General features: G+C 39.0%; 2 protein-coding genes and 1 long non-coding RNA gene across 11 annotated transcripts in view; 2 read left to right on the forward strand and 1 right to left on the reverse strand.

The window, feature by feature from the left end:
* Positions 1 to 15,413, forward strand: part of LOC139969995 (uncharacterized) — a 958,452-nt gene that overhangs the window by 511,430 nt on the left and 431,609 nt on the right. The window lies entirely within an intron of this gene.
* Positions 1 to 15,413, reverse strand: part of LOC139969970 (uncharacterized) — a 395,025-nt gene that overhangs the window by 237,174 nt on the left and 142,438 nt on the right. The window lies entirely within an intron of this gene.
* LOC139970003 (uncharacterized) lies at positions 1,029 to 13,660 on the forward strand. Its single transcript, XR_011793885.1, has 7 exons — positions 1,029 to 1,344; positions 1,998 to 2,162; positions 3,763 to 3,910; positions 5,691 to 5,796; positions 7,135 to 7,219; positions 8,634 to 8,744; positions 11,582 to 13,660. It is a non-coding gene; the product is annotated as an uncharacterized lncRNA (long non-coding RNA).

Genomic DNA, 15,413 nt, shown 5'->3' on the forward strand with positions numbered 1-15,413 from the left:
CTACAGGATCGTATAAAGATGTTGATAAACAAAATGCCGCGTAGACGCCGCGTAGATACCTCGTATAATCTCTGTACGAGTTTATACGCAGGAAATGCTATTGTGCTCCATGAATAGTCGCCGAAAGAATTAGTGAGATGTTTGAAACAGCCTTTCTTAAATCGTAGTTAAAGATGTAATATTCACCTAGCAGCGAAGAGGACGCAGGTAAACTGTTTGTCGGCATAGTTTTTCGTCGTATACAATTAATAACCTACATGCGAACTGCACACAAATGGTACGCCGCGCCACGGATATACAAGTTAAGTGTATATAAATTAAATTGAGTGCACCATGGCATATGCACAGTGCACGCCGTACTAATGTACTGTGTTCAGGACTCTACCAAGGCCAACGTACAATAACGACATTGCGTGAAGTCCGAGAACTGACAAAGCAGCCTGCTATTGGTTGAGAGTCCCGCACAGCACTGCGTCAGTCGTAACGTGTTTGTAAACAATCAATCTATTTTTAGATTACACTTATTACGCGAATAAGCATAGGACTAACTGTTGGCTATTTTCAGAAATGTCGCAAGTGATGAAACATTAAAAAACCGGAAGAATAGAATATGAAACCGGGAGGCCGGGAGATTCGGGTAAAAACCGAGAGTCTCCCGGTAAAACCGAGGGAGTTGAGGGGTCTGCACCCCCCCCCCCCTCTGTATTCCATACCCAAGTGTATAATTTGGAAATTTTCTGATTAATTTTTAAATACCCAAATGCTTTCATCTCGTCATTTCAAAAGTTTTTAGAAATGTTAAAGTATTGACCATTTTCCAAGCTTGTAGTTAAACAATAGCCTATCTAGGCTGAAAAAATATCCAAGACATGTTTATCTAAATTGCTGTCATGATGACACTTTCAAGCTGCTGTACGGGATTCTATGAACGCAACATTAGCAGAAAAATGTCAAGGTGCCAATGATAAAATGACATTTCCAGCATACTGTTGAAGTCCTCACTTATTACATCTAAGGAATTTGCCATTTTGTTGTAAATTGCTATTATTTCAATTGAAAGATTGACCATTTATCTGAAAAATAGGGGAATTTCCCTCGTAGGCATGGAAAACGACTTGAACAAGTCTCATTTTCAATCTTAAACACACCAACGCCACAGTGTAAACAGCGTTTGAAGAATGGTTGTATGGTTGTATTTTATGTTTGTTTGACGTGATTCCCCGAAGCTACATTACTGGCTTACTCAATACGAAGATAATGCAACATATTCCAGATGGTGAACATGATACTGAAAGAAACAGACGGAGTATATTACAATTGTCAAAGAAGAAAACCCACGTATCAGTTGAGTTCCTTTCATAGCGTTAGGCTGTGCACGTACAAGGACAGGCTCACAGGCCATCATAACGTTCAACGTTATGGCTTAGGTCTTCTCTAGTCATATAACCTAAGTGCAGCCTAATTTAGGCCTAGTCTAACGATTTTAGTTACAATATTCAATAGTCCGCAATGCCAGCAATAAAGCGTGACCTATGATCAGCACAATGTAGGACTAGCTGAAGTATGGTGATGCATGCCTGTTATAGTTGGTTACAAGTTGAAGGGTAGGTTTTCCTTCTTCACATAATTTGATCATATTATTAATTTAAGAAGTGTTCTACATTTGCGAGATCATCCAACTGTCTGAAAGGTTTTAGCCAAATTTAGTCATAAAAACCTATTCTTAAAGTACTCTGGAGTTGTTTCCTCTCTTGGGATATTGTGGATTTAAGTGCTAACCTGCCAGTGAGTAAAGGTCAAATGAAGCGCAATGTTTTCCAAAGATTGAGATTCAATATTCCATATCATATACAAGCATTATAGTAGTGTTTGATTGGATCAAAGTGGAACTGCTACTATGGGTTTTTCTTTGTTGTGAGTATCCTTTGTTTCTAAAGTCTTCTGAAATATCTGAATAACTAATTTGATTTCATGTTAGTGTTCCACTTTTGATTTAGAAGTCACTGAGGCTCGAACGGCTCCATGATGTAATAATTCAACCGTAGGAAGAAACCCTCTAGTGAATATGAAGACGGAGACTGTACTGGAGATCAGGACCTATGAACCTATCAAGCTTCTATCAGTATCCTACACTTCTTGATGCACAGAGTTCCATAGGAATGGTAAGAATGAAGTAATCTGGTTGTTGTGACTTTATTAACCAAACTGCTGGCTACCGCTGTAGCAAGCATGGTTAAGGAAGGTTATTTCCTGTGCTACTATTTATCAATATCATGTCATGATAACATTTCTTCCTTGCATATTTGAGAGCTAAATACTGTTTAAAATAAACACATTTAGAGGGCATTCAAACATATATACAAGCACTGGTATCCATTAGGGTGGTGAGCACTTGCCCCAACCCCCCTCCCCTATAGGCTCCCCTAGGGCTGCAAAATCACTATCGGAGAACATTAAATATCTGAAAATTGAAAATGCCTCAGCTAAAGTCCGAAGGGACTCCCACCAGGGCTTAGATTTATACTTCATAGAAATTACATTTTTCTCTCTAACATGTATTTACATGTTTTAAACTTAGTAGAAGAGTACAAGAAGTCTCAGAGGTGTTACAGAGCTCTTCTGAAGCCCCTTGCTAGGGCTCAGAGTAAAATCAGATTAAGTATTTCCATTACTGACATGTCCTCATGGGCTCAAAATTGCTAGCAAATTCCAGAAACTACAGTATGTGAAAATACTGAAGATTTGGAGAGCTTTGCAGTACTCTTGTAAGTCCAGCCACTATAAACAGAGAACACAATTGGATATACTTCCTACTAATCTGAGTATGTACAGCTGTGAATAAAGAATTGTCACTTATGCTTGTTTAATTTTTAAATATTGCTGAGCCAGTCACTGCAGTTGGTTTTAAGAAATCTAATTGGTCTCAAAACTGATCTAACTTCACCGACTTAGTACGGTGGCTTAAAAAAAATATATATAAGTGTCCCCAAATTTCAAAATTTTGAATTTGGTTTCTCAATATTTGGAATTTTTATCTCAAGATTTTGACCTCAAAAGTCAAAATTTTGACTTTTTCATCTCAAAACTTTTTAACTCAAAATTTTGAGGTTACAAGTGTCTTCATCTGCCAAATTTGTAGAAAGAACTGACCATATTGTATGGCTATTGACCAGCTGAACAGGGTACTTTATAAACCTTTGGTGATCTAAGAAAGAGACCCCCCCCTCCGAGAGTAGTGTAACTAGGTCAATGTAGGAAGTGTAGTCTCCAGGGGCCTGGTGCCATTAAATGAAGAAAAATAATATAAAAACACATCCACCAAAGCTGACACACTAAATTATATATCTCCTGATGAGTGGAAATTCACAATAAATTCTTTCCTCAATAGGAAAGAGAGGTGCAAAATCTCACAAATTTCTCAGTCAAGCCCAAACCATGAATGGTTGGGTTTGTGTGAGGTTGGACTCTCCTTTGGGAGCTCATTTATATCACTGCACCACACCTTTATATGCCACTTCCACTAAACAACGGACAATCCGGTTCAAGTTTGATGCTTTACTGGCTAATTGTTTTTACACTTAATACCTGGTTATTGGAAACTGAAGTGTACTTTCTTTCCTCTGTATTTTTTCTCTGTGATTGTCCATGTATACAGGGTAGTTAGCCAGAGACATTCACATATCTATTTCTGACTGACATTCTCAATATATCTATCATTAGGACTCAAATCTTATTCACATCACTTTCTTTTCTCTTCATTAGGTTAATTATGAAGCGAGCTACTAGGGTATCACCTATTCCACCTGTAGTTACCAGTTCTCGATGGAAGTCACGTTCATACTGTGCTGACAAGGACAATGAATGGTTCATCATCTGATATTTCTTCCATGTGATGGTAATCACATTAATGGTTAGTATAGAACAGTGATAGTAATGTTTCAACAACCTCTGATAGGTTTTTGGATAGCATCACAGATCAAGGAATACTCTTTTACCTCCATTCACTCTCACTAAATGAATTTTGTATCAAGTTTTAACTCATCCACTCAAAATACAACTGACAGAATTAATCTCTAGTAAGGACATTAAAATGATCAGATTCTTGCTGGATTAATCCATTAATTGGTATGTTTGTAATGAGCTTTCCATGACACAATAGGCCCCCAAACACCCTCTGGTACGTTTTAACCATTTGTCAAACTGAAATAAAAATTGCCTCCAAGACTCATAAATTAATAAATTCTTCTAGAACTCCTGACACTTCTAGAATGGTAAGACTGGAAGACAACTTGATGGTTCTGTAAGAAAGTAGCTTGGGTTACCTACAAATATGTCTTCTGTTGAGGTAATTACTTCCTTCAGATTAAAACTGAAAACTTGTAATACCATTTTAGATATTTCATAATGCTGTAGAAACATTAAAGAAGTCAACTCAGTCTGTATTGCTAAGCTTTGATTAGAGGTGTTTGTAATGAACACTCCATCAAACAAAAACACAAACCTAGATTAATTAAGGCAGGTCACACATATGTCACACAACTACGGATAAAATCTTGAGCTTAAATGTATTATGTTTGTTATGATGTTTATTTACTATAGTACGGTAGAGATTCACATTTTAAGCATTTGCTTACATATTGGAAATATGATTTGAAATGTAATCGAACAGTAAAATACAAATCACCTCCACCGTTGATATTCATCTCAATGATCAGTCTTTCATATCAGCTAAAGATTATGGTTGGGTTTGTATCTCCTTTAATTCTTTGATATTTTTCTCCAAACTGTCGCACACCAGTTCTAAGATTCACAATCACATCCTGTGAGGCTAAAGAAGCATTATTCAAGTAAGGTGTACACAAAAACCAGTGACTTTGAGAGCCAGGCACAGTTCCATGCACAATTTTATCACCAGACCCACTTTCTAAGTCTTTGTTTATCCTAAGATAAAATATACTATTTTTTATCACATATTTTGCTGGGGACTCAGCTGATGACAATATACCAACCCCCCTTCCCCTCACCTCACACCAGGACTGCACCGAACAACATATTATGAAATAACAGTTTATGTCAAAGTCTGCAGAAAGAAAAATATGTACTTTAACTCAATCAATTATAGTACAATGTCATCATTTCAGAAATCCTACAAATTCATCAACCTATAGACAGTACAGTGAACCAATGGTTACTAAATTATGTGACCAGGATCCTTCATAATGTTTTCTCCAGGCTCCATTCTATTTCAGGGTTGCATTGTTATAACTTTTGTTTCTCAAATGAATATTAACCAGACTGGATTACCAGTAGTATTGCTTAAAGTTTGTACTGAAGATTCAATGCTTGTCTCAATTTCAAATTAATGTTTCTTTATATTTCAATTAGTTTGGTATTAGGTGAGATGTATATACACAGTGGGCAGCATTATAAGACCTTGAACTCATCATCTTGTACAGTCTATAGATTTGTATTCAAGTTGCATTAGGTTCTTTGCATTGTTGTTTTAATTATAACTGAGTAATTTATTTTGAAACTACAGTAGCATACCATATGTTTATAATAGCTGTGTTCTGTGTTTGACAATGTTACATGATAGAATGCAGCTACTTGCAGACCGGGTGATGACAATTTACATAAATAATAACATTATAACTGATGACCAAATGTATTTTGTTTTTCCTCATCATCAGGTAAGCTGGAATTATTCAGTCCTGAGATCAGCCTGTTTAGGGATTTACCAGTTTCATATCCAGATTACAGCTCTTGGAAGAAATGTGTACAGTTTACATGAGCAGGGTAATGATTACATGGTGCACCACCTGATTCTTACCACATCCACCCATCCCCCTCCTCCATGAGAATGCAAGTTTTTAATTGGATATATTTACTCCATGACATATCAGATGATCCCTCAAGGGAAATTTCCCCACCGAAAAGTCTATCATCCAGCACCCCCCCCCCAAGCCCCACCAGTTCCAATCACTGCAAAACAAGACATAAGATATGAACAATCTAGTTAGAATACTGCTAAAGGTTGTGTCTTAAACTCAGGGATTCTGTGAGACCTCTTTTGTTCAGTGTTTCTCTAATTGTAGCATCATCTCTACAAATTGTACCATAATTGTAGTTTTCAAGAGGATGAAATTCTGATGCCAACGACATCTCTAATCTTTCAAATCTGACCAATTTTAATGGTCATTAGACATCCATTGTTTCATTATGTAACCGTTTCATTCCTGTGTGAGCATATAATGCTAATAAAGGCTTCCTATTGTCACGTCTCCAGGTTGAGTGGATATTATGTAATTTATGGCAAGGTCCACCTATCCCATCATATTAAATAGTTGTCAAGGATGATGGTAGGTATTGGGTATTGCACTGTGACAAGTAAAAGTTTACGATTCTATCACAGACGATCATACAACACAATATGACAAGTTCTTGTAGGATTCAGCATGTTATGTCATCTGAAATCTTTAATGCATTTGTATTATTTTTCTGTTCTTAAAGTTATTGTGTAATTCAGTTTTTCTGTTATAAGAGTGTGTTTGGGTGGGGGGGGCGGGGGGGGGGGGGTGTGCATCATGTTGCTACATATTGGCAAAGTTGGAAATTAAGTTACTGGGAAAGTTGTGAAAGCAAAAACACTAACATTTATGTAATAGAGCAGCCTTTGCTTCACACTGGTATACAGATAGTTTGAAAAAAAAGCAATCTAGACCAGTAATATTGCCTAACTTTGCTTGACTTCAAAGTAATAGAGTTAGAAATTTGGGAACAACTTTATTGGCCTGCTGCACCAAACAACGTTAAAAGTACCAATTAGAAAGTGTGCTGACCAAATTAGTCTAAACCATAGGATTGCAAACATGTTACCAAGTTTTGCCTTTTGTTTTCTTTATGGATAAATTTCCAAAAATTATTCAACTTTAAAATAAAAGCGCCTTGCAATAAAATGAATGAACTTGCAATTATTGAGTCATTTTAGCATAATCTTGTGTATCTGTGAGCAATGGAATAAATGTTGAGTAAATGTTAAAAAGGCAAACTCAAAAACAAGGGATTTTATCGTTTGCAATAAAACATCTAGTTCAGATATGATTCTTATTGTCTTTGTCTTTATCTCCTCATTAGGTAAATGTGGATTAATCTTTCTTGAGACGATCTTTGGGGTCACATGATGTGGATCTTGCACAGAATGGTTTACAATATGCTGATGGTAATGATTAGTGTATAATTAGTGTATAGCAGGACTGATATGCTGGGTGTTATTTATAATTAGATTTGATTCTGGGTAGAAAGTGATTTTGTTACTGCCTAAATCCTGGAGGAACAGCAAGTGTTTTGAATCTTGCTTGTTCAGCAAATTCCCTAAGGGCCAGAGGGGAAGATAAAGGCCTCAACATACAGTACATACACCATATGTTAGACACTGCATGCCATACATTGTATTGCATACCAATGTGTAAAACTACACAAAGAGGTGTATGTTTTTAATATCCAGGTCCATTTCTTTGTTTTGTGTATTCATCATAAATGAAGGAACAAAATATTCAGATGACTTGATCCCTTCTAATTTATCAGTTTGTCATACTGTAGTGTTGGGTGGCAGGTAAGCGTAGTACTCGGTCTTAATAGTGCAGCCAGACTCCTCTGTATTGTCAGCCTAATTGGCAGTAAAATGTATAGCAGGCTTATCAACAATAAATTTAATTCACAAGTGCATGTGCCCTAGCAATTAAATATAGTGACTGCACACAAAATGAGACTCATACACACACTAAGTAAGAACCAAACCCACACTAAGTTAGAACCATGTAGAATGACTAACAGGAATCAAATCTCTGTTTCCATCCTAACCTTTCCTACTCTTCCCCTCTCAGTACATCTAAAACCCAAGAAAATTGATGTCAAATTTAAATCTGAAGATAATCTAGGTTTTATGTCATTTGTCAATGAGCTATATATACTAAGGCATTACAAATGGAAGTCTTTACTGGGTTTACTGTAATGTGTGCATATGTTGTTGTCAGTCAGTAATACAAAACATGCATGAACCTTCTGGACCATATGCATGTCCTCAGAGTAAAAACCAAAGTAATTCAGAATTCAATTCTTAGCCATTGGTCAACAGTGTTGAACGATTCTCTTAATGTGTTCTGTTTAAGATGTACATTATTTGCACTTCAGTTATAATACTGGCCATTTAAGAGATAATTCCAGGAAACTCCAGCACATGTGCTTTCTACATTTATTTTCTGTTGCAATACTACGGAAGATAGCTCACAAATCTGGTAGAAAATTTCCAGCAATTGTCAAAAGATGTCAATGTCTTTTATCGGGGGGGGGGGGGGGCTAGGGGTCTACACAATTCTTGGAAGGTAACATGGAGTTGATTAGTCACCACTACAAGTGTTGTAATTGCTTACATCAGATGCAAAACATATTCCTTAAAACAATATATTTGCTGCCCTGAGATACACCCTATACTACTCATATATACTTATTAATAAGACACAAGGGAAGACGTTGATGTATGTTACAAAAATGATCACAGACCTGATGAATTTTCACCTTGATAAATCTAGTGAATGGAAAGTTGAGTTATTTTGTATTTTCTCTTTAACCTCCAGGTGATACAGTTTTCAACATTTCTTCTGTACATTTCCTCCAAGAAAGTGAAAGAAAAAGTCAAGCTGGAACACATTACTGATGACATAACTACCTTTGTGGATGTGAGTCTGGTGAGTCTTCACATGATAATTTCTCAACAGTCAGTTTGTGAAATGGTAATGGGCTGTGTTGGGTTCCTTTGATGAAATCTACAGGCTATATGTAGGTGAAGACAGCTTGCCTAATTAGCTCTATAAATAACATCAAATGACATTTTTAAGATTCCACTTGTTTAATTGTGTAGAGCTAACAAACTTGACTAAACACAACTACTATATTGTAGTATGCAGTGGTGGATTGAAGATTTCTCTAAAGTGGAGACAGCTACTGATAATAATAATACTAATAATACGCAGTTCTTATAAAGCGCAAAAAAACACTTAAGTCTCAATGCGCTGATTATTAACCCCTGGTCATTGGTAACTTGTCACACCCACACACCAAAGTGTGCACAATTCAATCAATCTCTCCTGGGGCACCACAGTGCACCACAACCATGTGTCCCCCGGGGGACTTCCCATAGGGTGCAGCCACAAACCGGCGCACGCAACTATATTTACAAGTTACCTCGCAGGTCCCCATGTATACACCTGGGTGAAGAGAGGCAATGGAGATAAAGCGCCTTGCCCTAGTACACAACGCAATGATCTGGCCAGGGCTCGAACCTGTAATCCTTAGATCACAAGTCCACTGCCTTAACCACTTGACCACAATGCCCTCCGATAGTTACCTAAATTGATAGTTACCTAAATTAACAGTTCATCAGAAAACTTCAACTTCTGTAGAAAATAAAGATTGCCCACATGCCAGGCAAGCTAATAGAGCGGGAGCCCAGAGGGGAGGGGCATTTTGGGGGTCTACTGGCAGGGGTACACCACTGATATAAATTACTAGAAATGCCCAGCCCTTAGATATAGAGTCCTGCCAATCATTTTTCCAGTATTTTTCAATTGGTTACCTCATGAGCTGACCTAGGTCAATGAGGGGATGGGCATTTTGGGGGTCTAATGGCAGGGGTACCCCACCAATATAAATGACTGGAAATGCCCAGCCCTTACATATAGAGTCCTGCCAATCATTTTTCCAGTAGTTTCAATTGGTTACCTCATGAGCTGACCTAGGTCAATGAGGGGATGGGCATTTTGGGGGTCTACTGGCAGGGGTACCCCACCAATAAAAATGACTGGAAATGCCCAGCCCTTACATATAGGGTCCTGCCAATAATTTTTCCAGTAGTTTTCAATTGGTTACCTCATGAGCTGACCTAGGTCAATGAGGGGATGGGCATTTTGGGGGTCTACTGGCAGGGGTACCCCACCAATATAAATGACTGGAAATGCCCAGCCCTTACATATAGGGTCCTGCCAATCATTTTTCCAGTAGTTTTCAATTGGTTACCTCATGAGCTGACCTAGGTCAATGAGGGGATGGGCATTTTGGAGGTCTACTGGCAGGGGTACCCCACCAATATAAATTACTGGAAATGCCCATCCCTTACATATAGAGTCCTGCCAATCATTTTCCAGTAGTTTTCAATTGGTTACCTCATGAGCTGACCTAGGTCAATGAGGGGATGGGCATTTTGGGGGTCTACTGGCAGGGGTACCCCACCAATAACAATTACTGGCAATGCCCATCCCTTGTATCTGAAGTCCTAACCATCATTTTCCAGTAGGTTTCAAGTGGTTACCTCATGAGCTGACCTAGGTCAGCCGTGAGGGGTCAATTATTGATGACTGGCAGGGGTACCCCACCACCAATAATTACTGGCGATGGCCATTTGTTGCTCTTGGGGCCATACCTGACACATTGTACTTACTTTGTTGTGGTTACCATGAAAGCTGATCTAGGTTAGCTTTGAGGTGACTTTAAAATTGCTCTCCCAGCCACACCCACCACACCCGGTTTGCCAGTCATCTGGTTTCATATACAGGAATGCACTGTGAACGTTGTGATGTACAAGGCAATTGGTTACCTTCCCAGCTAACCAAACCCTCTGGGCTCCCGGTCTATAAGTTTTTGTAGTGTGTACCTTGATCTGATCAGGGATGTGTTTGAAATTTAGAAACTATGAAGTATCAAGTCTTTGAAGTTATATGTGCATTGCCACCTGTGGGTTACTCCCAAGATTATATGGCATGCTGTAACATATCAACCCAAACTTATTTTCAGAAAGGGCGTAGGAACCGGGGGGGCTGGGGGGGGCGCCAGCCCCCCAGTGAAAAATGTGGAGGGGCGGAAGTATCATTCCGCCCCCCTGCTTCGCAAGTCAGAAAACCCCTTTTTCATTTCCAAATGAGAAAAAAATCTCATTTGGAGCACCAAATTGCATCTAAGGCCTGGTGAAAATACAAAATTAAGTTTACAAAATGGAGTGGGTGTTGAAGTGTGCTATACTGCACCAAATTGCATCTGAGGCTACCTGGAAATGCAAAAAATTCCAAAGGGGAGGGGGACACCCCTCCCCTTAGACCCCTCCCCCAGGCCGGCCATCAGTCTTCAGCCCCCCCACTCAAAAGTACCTTCCTATGCCACTGATTTTCAGCATATTGAGTTACCATGCAGGTACATAGACAGTTTGTTGGGTACTGAGGACTAAACTGATGAATGCTGAAATCCATATTTCTAAAATGAAATACTCTTGTTGAGATCAATCAGTTACATAGAACTGTGTTATACATATAGTTTGTTCATATGTGAGAAACATTGTGTAGGGTAGCCAGCAATTTCACAGTCATCGTATACCCATATCTGTAAATTTGCTACCAATATTAATACATAAATAAGGAGATGTTGCCATAAGTCTATCTAAGGATTCTAATTGCTGTCCACAAACTTAAAATAAGCTGTGGTCAGTCAACAATATTGTTGTGCCATGTTTTAACATTAATTTATGTTATGTTTTCAGTGTGGAGAGAGAGGAGTAGCAGAACCTGTTCAGTTGCTGTCCAATCCACAATATTACTCTCGTAAAACGTGCCTTGAATATTATTGTAACTGATGCTTGCCATACACCAGACCGGCATCTTTTTACAACTTAGGAGATGCCTTGTGCATTGAATCTTAGCTCTTGATTTCCGTTAACCCTAGATATATATTATCATATTCTATACATCTCTTTATTCTGTTCTATGTTCTATTCTGGTCACATTTTACATTCATATTTCTTGATTACTATATATGGTTATATTTATTATTCTGTCAATACTGCTGTTATACAATGTTGGTCTTCGTAATAAATAGAAAGAATGGCGGTTGTGTTATAGACAATACTTCCTCAAGCTGCTGAGTGATAAATATATTAACAAACTTTATATGGTGTATAAGGCCAGAGACACTATACTTCGCTTCTGTCCATGATGTAGGCCCAACCATTCATAATTCATGTTCGCCTCTATGTGGACCGAACATTAGCTTGAAAGGTAATGTTACACCTAATTAATTAGAATGTAATGAATTCCAATGATGTTTAGTTAAGGCTAATGATGTAATAAAACCCTCTCATGTTTATGTATATGGTTGATGATTATTCATGAGATGCTGATTATTGTGTTTACTGTTGAACTTTAATTCCTCTTTTCTTGTTTATTATTCCCAGAAAGTTTTCCGTTGTTCATTTATACTTGTATAATTATACTTAACGTATAATATAATAAATTGTTAGAGGAGTGGAGAAAGAGAGGGGAGATGGAGAGGGTGGGGATGGAAAGGGTGGGATGGAGGGGTTTGATGGAGATAGAGGGGTTTGATGGAGATGTAGGGGATTGTACGGGTTTGAGGGAGGGGTTGGGGAGTTGGAGAGGGTAGGGGATGGAGGGGCGTGAGGGAGATGGAGCGGGTTGGGGAGTTGGAGAGGGTGCCCGGGGGATGGAGGGGTTTGAGAGGGTGGGGGATGGGGGGTGTGAGGGAGATGGAAGGGGTTGGGGAGATGGAGGGGTTTGAGAGATATGGAGGGGTTGGGGAGATAGAGGGGGTTGAGGAGATGGAAAGGGTTTGGGAGATGGAGGGGACGATGGTTATAAACGGTATTTTTTCTATCTTTCCTAACAGGGTCAGTGCATTGCTCTTTACACACAGTAGTTTAGTATTCAGGGCCATAGCCTGCGCATGGGTAGCTGCCCCCTGAGATTTACACTTTCTAAATGAAAGTAGGCCTACGATAAATGTTCATATCATTTCTTCTGATTTAATTAGTCTGTAGTGTGCAAACTCTGAGATTCTAGACACGTATTGTAGGAGTGGCGGTCAAATAACATAAGGTTTACTTTAAATGCTCATCACGTATATGCACGATCTCTGATGCGACTACTGTTTCTGGTGGTTTTCAGAGGGGGGGGGGGGGCGGGCTGGTGGCAGAGGGGGATTATAATAACAATAAAGGTAGAGAGCTCCAAAAATTTAACCTGCATGAACAGTGTAGCAGCCTTACGTGAAACTACGGTTCATAAATATACTTATTACGTATGTTTCACTGTTATCCCCTATATTAGTGCCACAATGTTTTACTAAGAATACACGGTCCACTCACTCAGTTCATCCCCCCCCTCCCCTACCCGCAGTAGGTCCTTAGATAGTGTCATGATGGTCCCTTTTTGGAAATGACCAACCCACTCAAATTTCTTGAAAAAGCGCCTGGTATACCGTACTGTATATCCGCACATCAAAGCATCGCTATGTAACATTTGGACGATACATTTTTTTCTCGATGTTCCTTAACTGCTGCTAGGAATTCTACCCAGGCTACGGCCCTGATGTTTATATTTATTTTTATGATTTGTTGTTTCCGATGAAGTGAACGTGCCTAAATACCAAATAGTGCTTTTCAAATGTACTTATAATACCATATGTGTGCATGTTGTATATGTCTGGATAACCTTGTGTTCAAAGTTTAGATGTTTCCTTTTGGGTTGAAGTTTAAATCTGAATAATCATGATTAATGCTATAAGTTACATCAGGAGGTGAAATAGATAAGTCTTTTTAATTCAAGGCTAATCTTGTCAAATGTGACTTTTATTAAATATATTTATGAATGTCATATCAATTCAGGCACCAAACAGAAGTAAACCTGAAGATTTGTAGAGTCCGACCCCTGGACCACTGGCGGGGATTCGCCCCTGAACCCCACCCAAAAAGGCTTTGCGCTAAGTCGACTCCTTCGGTTTATTCATGTTTCCTATTAATGCCCCCTACCCCACCCAACTCTCAATTCGGATTGACGCTCCTGATCAGAGCATGATCGATTTTAGCTTAAAGCAGTTGGTTGTGTTTGTAGCTTTATCTCCTATGCCTATATACTGGTGAACTAATCACTGCCTGCTGTTAATTTGTAGTAATAACTGAAACAATATGTTCGCAAAACTCGAGTCTGTCACATCTCAAAACAAAGGAAGAAACTTTAAGCAGTATTACCCTAACCAGGGGCGTATCCAGGATTTTCTAACCCGGGGGCGCGAATTACTATCTAAGCGGAGCGCCACCATCGGTTGGCGCGCAGCGTACAAAAAAAATTCTGGTTTTGATACCACCCAGATCACCGGAAATGGCACCTCTCGGGCTTGAAAATGACCAACCAGATGTACACTTTTTGCCTGAGAACCTTGCAAGTATTTCCCGATAGTTTTTTTTTCCATCCATAACCTTTTTGAAGATTGTCACCAGTCACAAATCATGTTCGACCTCATCGCATGTCCTGTGGATCATTGCTTTTTATAGGTGATTCTACGTCGCGGCCCACAATATCCGTCAAGCCCATTATTTGTTCAGAATTTGAAAATTCACATTTCTCATACCCATAATGTTGCACAAAATTTCATCTATGGACAACCAATATAGAAAAACCTCCTTCAACCCCTAACAGACCGGTCAAAATTGCACGAGTAGAGGGAAGTGTGATAAAGAATGTTGGTCAGAAATTGGAAAGACACAGTTAATTTATTGGTGTACAAATATTAAAACCCATGGGCGGCGATCCTGGGGGGAAGGGGGGATATATCCCCCCCATGAAAATGGGTGGAGGGGATGTAATACACCATATTCCCCCACCAAATGCCAGGGATAAGAATATTTTCATGCCTACATTTATGCATCATCGTTATTGTACGGCTCTTTTTTAGCTTCATTTCTCGCCTACCATAAACGCAGTGCGATCTTTTCAAATAAAGCGTCTTTATAAAGCAAGAATAGTTGACTGTAGGCTTCATTGGCCCTATAACAACAAAATGTATTACTGCGCCCACGGTATTGATATAGTACATATATGCACCCTCATAGTATTCATATCCATCGAGGTAAACTGATATTTCTCTGTAGCAGTTCGAGAATAGTGTTAATGACTTCGTGAAAGATTTGTCGGTTCGGACATGGGAACTAACGGCATAAGAAGGTACTGGTACTTCAGGCCTACGAAATAGTACTAATAATGCTAACGTTAGACATGCTGGCACAGAACAAGTATAGATACATTGGGCTTGCAGCGGAAAATGTCGATGTCGATGTCTGAATTGTATTTCAAGAACGATTTTTTGTCGAAAAGGATTGTTGAACTGGGCGTGTTGCTGTGGGGAAATGTTTAGTTCAGTGCAACCATGGAATTCTCCATGGAACAGAGCCTAATGCTGCTCGACGGGAATATAGCTATCACGTCAGGCTACAGGCAAGGTTATTGCTAGGTAACGGTTGCACGTCGTCTGCTGCTCTAAGCACGCATACACATTTACGTACTAGTTGGGTGAAATCATCA

The sequence above is a fragment of the Apostichopus japonicus genome, chromosome 7, assembly GCF_037975245.1.
Source record: "Apostichopus japonicus isolate 1M-3 chromosome 7, ASM3797524v1, whole genome shotgun sequence".
Lineage (NCBI taxonomy): Eukaryota > Metazoa > Echinodermata > Holothuroidea > Aspidochirotida > Stichopodidae > Apostichopus > Apostichopus japonicus.